Source organism: Marmota flaviventris, chromosome 1 (assembly GCF_047511675.1).
Source record: "Marmota flaviventris isolate mMarFla1 chromosome 1, mMarFla1.hap1, whole genome shotgun sequence".
NCBI classification, from domain to species: domain Eukaryota; kingdom Metazoa; phylum Chordata; class Mammalia; order Rodentia; family Sciuridae; genus Marmota; species Marmota flaviventris.
In genome coordinates, this window is record NC_092498.1 from 53833287 (window position 1) to 53842666 (window position 9380).

The following is a 9380-nucleotide window of genomic DNA, read 5'->3' on the forward strand; positions in this document are numbered from 1 at the left end:
TAAACTTTTGTTTTTCGTGGAAGGTTTTAATTTCATCTTCCATCCTGAAGCTTAATTTCGCTGGATACACAATTCTTGGTTGGAACCCATTTTCTTTCAGTGTTTGAAATATGTTATTCCAGGATCTTCTAGCTTTCAGAGTCTGTGTTGTAAGATCAGCTGTTATCCTGATTGGCTTACCCCTAAATGTAATCTGCTTCCTTTCTCTTGTAGCTTTTAAAATTCTCTCCTTATTCTGTATGTTGGGCATCTTCATTATAATGTGTCTAGGTGTGGATCTCTTATGATTTTGCACATTCGGCGTCCTGTAGGCTTCTAGGATTTGGGATTCTGTCTCATTCTTCAAGTCTGGGAAGTTTTCTCGTATTATTTCATTGAATAGACTGCTCATTCCTTTGGTTTGGAGTTCTGTACCTTCCTGTATCCCAGTGACTCTTAAGTTTGGTCTCTTAATGTTATCCCATATTTCTTGGATGTTCTGCTCATGGTTTCTTAACAGTCTTGCTGAGCTGTCTATGTTCTTTTCCAGTTGAAATACTTTGTCTTCATTGTCTGATGTTCTATCTTCTAAGTGTTCTACTCTGCTGGTAGTATTCTCCATTGAGTTTTTAAGTTGGTTTATTGCTTCCTGCATTTCTAGGATTTCTGTTTGTTTGTTTTTTATAACCTCTAACTCCCTGTATAGTTGATCCTTTGCTTCCTGGATTTGTTTGCGTAATTCATTGTCGAAGTGATCTTTCATTGTCTGATTTTGCTGTCTAATGTCTTCCTTGATACTCCAGATCATCTGAAGCATGTATATCCTGAATTCTTTATCTGACAGTCCATCTGCTGCAGCTGTTACCTCTTCTAAAGTTGCGTTGACCTGCATTGCTTGTGGTCCTTTCTTTCCTTGTCTTTTCATACTGCTTGCGTTTCTTTCCTGCAGGCGTGGGCGGCGGCTCTGCTCTCTCCTTATTCCAATTGGGGTGTTGTGACTACCACGCCGGCAGGTCACTGGGCCTGTTCTGGGCGCTGGCGGCGGCTCTGTTCTGCCCCTACTCCAATTGGGGTGACGAGTATACCACGCCGGCAGGCCACCGGGCCTGATCCGCCAGTCGGTTGCAGGTTTGCCTACCCTGCAGGCGCGGGCGGCGGCTCTGCTCTGCCCCTACTCCAAATGGGGTGACGTGTCTGTCGTACCGGCAGGCCACTGGGCCTGTCCCGCTGGTCGGTCGCAGGTCTGCCCACCTTTCGGGCACGGGTGGTGGCTCTGCTCTGCCCCTACTCCAATTGGGGTGTCGTGACTACCCCGCCGGCAGGTCGCTGGGCCTGTTCCTGGCACGGGCGGCGACTCTGCTCTGCCCCTACTCCAATTAGGGTGATGTGTGTACCACACCGGCAGGCTCCTGGGCCTGATCCACCGGTCTGTCGCAGGTCTGCCTACCTTGCAGGCGCGGGCGGCGGCTCTGCCCTGCCCCTCCTACCACGCCTGCGGACCGCTGGGCCTGATCTGCAGGTTGGTCACAGGTCTGCTCACCCTGCGGGCACGGGTGGCGGTTCCGCTCCGCCCCCACTCCAATTGGGGTCACGTGACCACCACACCGGCAGGGCCTGATCCAGGCGTGGGCGAAGGATCTGCTCTGCCCCTACTCCAGTTGGGGTGACGTGTGTACCATGCTGGCAGGCCGCTGGGCCTGACCCGCCAGTCTGTCACAGGTCTGCTTACCTTGCCGGCGCGGGCGGCGGCTCTGCCCTGCCCCTCCTACCACGCCCGTGTACCACTGGGTCGCGGGTCTGCCCACCTTGCGGGAGTGGGTGGCAGCTCCGCTCCGCCCCCTCTCCAATTGGGGTCACGCGATCACAACGCCGGCGAGCCGCTGGGCCTGCTCCGGGCGCTGGCGGCGGCCCGGCTCCTCCCCTCTGGCTCCACGACAAATCGAGAGAGACTCGGGTGTCTGTGCCTCACCCCCCCACCAGGAGACCAACTGTTTCTGTTGCCGCTGGTATTGATGAAGTTCTCTCCTCCGCCGCTTTCTGATGACATCAGATCTCTGCCATGTTGGTATCCTATGCGAATGGCAGCATTTCGTTCCCCTTGCCGGGCAACCAAAGCAACGGGTGAGTCCTGACCGGCCCTCAGCAGGACCCGGACCGAGAAGCAGTTTCCGCGGGCTCCTAGCCCTGGGCCAGGGCAGTTCCGGGAGCCGGAACTCGGCCGCTCCGTGCTCGGTGTATGCTCTGATAAGAGCAGGCTTCAAGAAGCAGCCTCCACAGGCTCCCCAGCCCTGGGCTAGGGCAGTTCCGGGAGCCGGAACTCGGCAGCCCCGCGCTCGGTGCTCGCTCCGATAAGAGCAGGTTCTAAGAAGCACCCAGGCACTGAGCCCGAACAATCTGTCCACAAGCCACAGGCGAATGGCAGCCTGAAATTACCTGTTCTATGGCTGAATGAGCTGCAGTCAGTCGAAAACAGGGATGGTGACGTCAGCTCTCCAACATGGTGGCCGCTGGCCTCCTCTGTGGTCTGACCGGTGTGGAGAACCGAGATGGACCGCTTCCTTCTCCCGTCTCGAACCCAGAATTCAGCCCTGAGTACGATGCTTGCACGGCTGGCAGAAACTGCAGCGCTGTATCCCTGTGTCGCTATCTCCTCGTTTCCCAGCGCGCGCTGCAGACTCTAGCCGCGGGGCGATTTGCTGAATAAGCAGTGTTACCCTCCGTGCGACAAATTCTCGCGTTTCAGTCCCCATAGCCAATCCTCGTGCGATGGAAATCCTTCCTCCATGTTCCGGAGCACCCCACTATTGCTGGAAATTCCTAACAAGATAGCCTTTAGCCGTCCTGACTTGTCATACTCCCACACAGTGACGCAGCACACGGGGGCAATGCACTCCCCTCGCCGCCATCTTCCCTGGTATTAGTTCTTTTAAAATGTTTCGCACAATTCAGCAGTGAAGGCATCTGATCCTGGGTGTTTCTTAGATGAGAGATTTTATTACTGATTTAATCTCCTTACTCATTATTGTTCTGTTCAAATTCTCTATTTCTTCATGATTCAGTCTTGATTGGCTGTGTGTCTAGGAATCTACCCAACTTTTCTAGTTCATCTAATTTTTTGTTGTACAATTGTTCATAATAGTCTCTCATGACTCTTAGTATTTCTGTGTATCAGTTATGCCTCCTTTTCTGCTTCTGATCTTATTTCAGTCTTTTTTCTTTTTTCTTAGTCTAACTAAAAGTTTGTCAATTTTATCTTTTCAAAAAAAAACTCTTAGTTTCATTGATCTTTTTATTGTTTTTCTGTTCTCTAATTTATTTCCTGATCACTATTTTCCCCTACTGATAACTTTGATGTTAGTTTGTTCTTTTTCTACTTCCTTGGGATGCAACATTAGGTTTATTTGAGATCTTTCTTCTTTTTAATGTAGGCATTTATTGCTATAAAATTCCCTCTTAGAACTGTTTTGCTATTTCCCAAAAGTTTGGGTATGCTGCATATAAATTTATATTTGTCTCAAAATATGTTTAAATTTCCCTTTTAATTTCTTTATTGACCCACTGGTTGTTTGGGAACATGTGGTTTGATTTCTATGTACTTGTGAATTTTCCAAAATTCCTCCTGCTAATGATTTCTAACTTCACACTATTATAGTCAAAAAAAAGATACTTGATATGATTTCAGTCTTCTTAAACTTGTTAAGACATGTTTTGTGGGGCTTGGGATGTGGTAGAACACTTGCCTGGCATGTGCAAGGTCCTGGATTCAGTACCCAGGACCAAAAGAAAAAAAAAAGACTTGTGGCCTAACATATGATCTATCCTGGAGAACGTTCCATGTATGCTTGAGTAAAATATTCTGCTCTTGTTGAATAAAATATTCTGTTTATATCTGTTAGGTCCACCTGGTTTGGAGTGCAATTTAAGTACAAGGGATCCTTAATGAGTATCTGGATGATCTTTTCATTGCTGAAAGTGGGGTATACTGAAGTCCCCAATTGCTATTGTACCACAATCTATCTCTCCCCCTTAATCTATCAGTATTTCATTTATAAATTTATGGGTTTGATGTGGATGAATATATATTAACACATATTGCATCCTCTTATGAATTTACCCTTTATCATTATATGACTTTCTTTGTCTTGTTTCATGGTCTGTGTCTTTAGGTCTACTCTATTTTGTCTAAGTACAACTGTTCCTGCTGTCTTGTTTCCCATTTGCATGGAATATCTTTCTCCATCCCTTTAATTTCAGCATATGTATGTTGATGTTTTTTAAAGGTGAAGTGAGGGCTGGTGAAGTAAGTCTCTTGCAGGCAGCATATAATTAGGTCTTTTTTATTTTTTTATTCCATTCTGGCACCTGTGACTTTTTATTGGAGAATTTAATCTATTTATATTCAATGTATTCATCGATACATAAGGACTGATTGCTACCATGTTGCTAATTATTTTCTGGTCATTTTGTAGAGCCTTGCTCCTTTCTTCTTCTCTTACTGTCTTCCTTTGTGATTAATTTTCTTATTGTTAAGCTTTGACTCCTTGTTTTATTTTTTTGTGTATCAACCATAAGTTTTTGCTTTGTGGTTGTAATGAGGCTTACAAAAAAACTATATTTCAGTTATAATAGGTTATTTTAAGCTGATAATAACTTAAATTTGGCCACAAAAAATTTAAAAATAGTGTTGGAGATGTAACACCATGATAGAACACTTGCCTAGCAGACATGAGATTCTGGGTTGGATCCTCAGCACTGAAAAAGAAAATACTTTATACTTTGACTCTACCTCCACCTCATTTTGAATTTCTGTTGTCACAATTTATTTTTATATTGTGTATCTCATAACAAATAGTTTTGTCCTTTAATCTTTAGATCAAAGATACAAGTGATTTATACACCACCATTACAGTGTTAGTCTTCTGAATTTAACTGTGTACTTATTTTTACTAGTGAGTTTCATGTATTTTTGTATTACAATTACAACCCTTTTAGCTTGAAGAGTTCCCTTTAACCTTCTTGTAACACAGGTCTGATGATGATGAACTACCTCAGCTTTTGTTTGTATAGGAAAAACTTTATCTCCCCTTCCTTTCTGAAGGGCATATGTTTAGATCTTTTAAAAACATCTATTTGCTGTCATTTTTGTGACTAGAAGTGAGAGTGAAAATAAGTGCCTACATAATCCATAATCTTTAGCTGGACATTCTCTACACTTAAATTTTTCCTTCATATGTAAATTTAATTCTAAAGTTAACTAATAGGATAACCCTGTCTCCAGAATATCTTCCCTAACTTAATGCTATTTTCCATCCTACCCAATTTATAGGCTACTATTGTCTACAATTTGACTCTAATTTTTATATTTCACAAATAACACATTAATGTTTTATATAAGTAAGATTTGTTAGGTTACCAATTTCTTGGCTTGAAGCTCTTTTTCTATTTCATACTTCAGGAGGCATTTTTCTTATTCTTTGAAATACAGTATCAAAGTGTGGTTTACAGATCAACAGAGTCCCTAAGACCCTTTTAAGGTCCCACATGCTAAAATCACCTTTATAATAGTACCAACATGTTGCCTGTTTCTATGCATTGACACATAACATTGACAGAGCAAAAGTAATGATAGATAAAACTTCTGTTGCCTTAGCACAAGTCAGAGCAGAAGCATCAAACTATGCTAGTACTCATTGTGTTCTTCACTGATGTACATTCACAATAAATTTCTAAAATGCCAGTTTCACTTAACAATGTGCTTGGTGAAGCAGGAAAACAATATTAATTTTATTAAATCTTGACCTTTGAGCAATGTCTTTTTAATATTCTCTGTGACAAAAAAATGGAAAGTACAAAGGCCACGCCGTTTGCTGAGTACCAAAGTAATGATGGTTGTCTCAAGGAAAAACACTTGTGCAATTGAGTTGCAAGCTGACGTAAGTGGTTTTTTTCATGGAACACCATCTTTACTTAAAACGGTGACTGACAGGTGAACTATGGCTATTCAGACTTGGATAATTAGCGGACATTTTTTCAAAATCAAATGAAGTAAGCCTGTTACTTCAAGGAAAACAACTGGCAGAATTTGTGGCCAATGATAAAATTCAGGTTTTCAAGCAAAAAGTATAATTTTTTTAAAAACTCATATTTGCCACCATGAGCTTGACAGCAACCCGAAACTTGTATTTTTCTAATGAGATCAGTGGTGGATGCTAATGAATGCAATTTGTGTGTCAATGTCTAAAAGATCTGCTTAAGTCAGTGAACTAATATTGTCAAATAGAGTTGCTTAAATTTTAAAAATTAATGAATTGGCTAAAAAAAAGAAGTATTAGAAGATTGAAGAGAAAATTATTTACAGATGAAATGAAAGAAATTTACCCATAATACAACACAGAAATACAAGGGGATGGAAAATATCAAGGAGAATTTATCATCAATAGGTCTGTCCCTATTTTGAAAATCTATGTAGTTTCTTTCATATCTTCCTACTTATCTTCCTACTTATTTTGGACAGCTCCTTGTTGCTTTCTTGTTTCTGAGAGATACCTGGGTATTTCTTTAAACATTTCATATATTATCATTTAATATTCTACATCTGATAATTCCAATTAGAGCTCTAACTCCTTCTTTTATTGTTTCTGCTGATTCCCATAATGGTGAGACAAGGCTTTTTCTTCTGTCATTTTGGTGATCCTTGATTTTGAGTTTGGTAGATCTCAATCTACAGGAATCCGAAGGACTAACTGAGGTTGTCTTGCTCCAGGGCAGGTTCGCTCTTGCTTCTGGTGACAGCCAGGGGGCGGTAGACCTGAAGCTGCCTTATCTCCCTTCCAGGTTCAGTTCACTTGCCTTGCCTGGAGCCCAAAGCTTTTTCTCCTGATTGCATTTGCTTACTGCTCATTACATCTACTTTCAAATTTTAAAAAACTTTTCTTTTTTAACACACTTGGACGTTGCCCTCATTTCCCACAAACCTAGCACCACGTTTAAAATTGCAATGTTACTCAAGCGAATATCATAATATAATCAAAACAGAACTTTATTTTTGCCTCCCACTGTTCCATTAGGTTTTATTTAGCATGGGTAATGTTTCTTTTAAGCCTGGATGAAAAACAGTCTTGGTTCAGAAACTAGAATGCCCAATTCTGGATAGTAATTATAACTCTGTGCTTGACTTAGCAGTAAATCTCCTCCTCTCCCAGCTTGGTTCTGCTTCAGGCTGAAAGCCTACAATGACAAAGGAGTGGGTTGGTTTCTTCCCTAATTCACTGCCTTGTTTTTCTCTCCTCCCTCTTCCTTTTCCCTCTCCCCAAACAATGTCCTCAGGGTCAAAAGAGGAAGATGGCAAAGAAGGAAGGGACAATATATTTTTACATCAACTAATAACCTCATGATCTGAAGGAACTGTGCACTTCCAAGGTTCCTATCACTAAACATCTTTCTCCTGCAGCTTCTAGTTCCAGTTGGGTGCATTTATAACCTGTGGATTCCTCATTTAGTCTTTGTATACCAGCCTCTATAATCTCAGAACTCTCACTCCCTCCAAGTGGCAGCTCTAAGAGAAATGGCTCTTTCTTTCTCCCAAGTGCCCACAAGTAGTCCTTTAGTCACAATGAGACAGGATTTATAACACACACACACACACACACACACACACACACACACAAATCCTAGACCAATCCCTTCTCATGTATAATAAGAGAGTAGTTAGTCATCTCTTGACCTGAAGATTTCCAACATCAGAGTCAAACCCCATCCCACACATCAGATCTCTCTGGGTGCCAGAGAAGTTGTCCTTAGTAGACCTCAGATGTGGAAGGAAGTAGCTCCCCCTCTTTGGGGTGGGGGGGGGGGGAAGTGGGGCTCACAGAATTATTTTTTCCAAAGAGAGTCTCCCCACTAAATACATTATCTCTTCCCATGCATTGATCCTTTTCCAGATCATTGATCTACTAGGTCATGGAGCTAGTCCTCAGAATTTTTATACTCTCTTTGGTACTTCTCATATTGGTGTTTCAGGCAAAATTCAGGGCCTGTTCTCCATCATGAGCATGTTTTATCTGAGCTCCAGCTATATATTTAATTCCTCATACTGAAGGAAACAGAAGCCTAGCTAGTAAACTTGATGTGAATTTACGCATTTGAATTTTGTAAATATCTAATAAAATGAATTAAAAATAAGGCTCTGGTATTTTAGTCATATATTGAAGATCCTGAGCTGTGAAGAATTGACACAGCCATAAATCAATGTCATTTCTTAGAATTATCAAGTACACAATTGTGAAGTCCTGGTTTCTTCACTAGGCATTGTGCTTCATGCGCCATGTGACACAAACACGTCTGAGCCCACTTCTACCTCATTTGGATGCACATGAGGCTATTTATTCCCCCAGATACACATTGTATAATTATTTTCTGCTCTAGTAAATGAGCAGCTTAATTAGCACCTTAATTTGATTTTAAAGGCTGAAAAATATAAGTAATAGTGCATTCTTTTTAGAAAACCATCTTCTAAATAATCACACTTTATGTCTACTCTTAAATATGCAAACTGTACAATATTCATACAAAAAATAGAAAAAAGCAGCAGCTACTAAAAGCTATTTTGGGCAATTAGGAGGAATTCTCTTGTTTACATTAGAGGAGAAATAGTACAAAAGTAACTGAACACATGCCAGAATAATTAGCAGCTCTTGGCTCATTTAAATTATGTGCACATTGCCATTTTCATGCATTTTTTAAACAACCACTTGCAATCCTTATTTTATCCTTGGAAGAATATTAATAGCTTTCTACTAGGTACGACTAGTAAAACCAGATTTGTTTCCTGTTTTCCTGGAAAACATAAATCTTCCTGGCTTTATAGACCCACTTTTAATAATAATTAAAAACATAAAATAATAATAATCATAATTTGAATTTATAAAATACTTCTGCATGAAAACCAGAGGCATCTTTTTATGTAAGACAATTTCTCTGAAGGAATATCACGCTGTTTCTTTATGCTTGCCATATAACATGTTGATTCTAAGGATCATCTAATATTAATAATAAGAGGATTAAGACTGTGATTTTCTTTTTCCAGAAAATACCCAAGTGACTCCCTCATAACAAATGTAGGACATGAATTTTACACATTTGCTTCTAAATGTAAAGTCCCTGATGATTACTCACAAAGTAGTGATTAGCAGGAAGTGCATGTATAAGATAAAAATGGGCGGGGAGGAAAGATAGCTATTTCTCTTTTTGAAGACATAAATGCAGAAAATTTGGTCGTAAGGCAGCAGACCCTTTGATCTGACAACTGTAATCCAAGCCAACAAATGCCATCATGGTATTACAGCATACCCAGAGCAACTGTGTCTAAGAGATGCCTCACGTAGACTTGAGAATATGTTGAA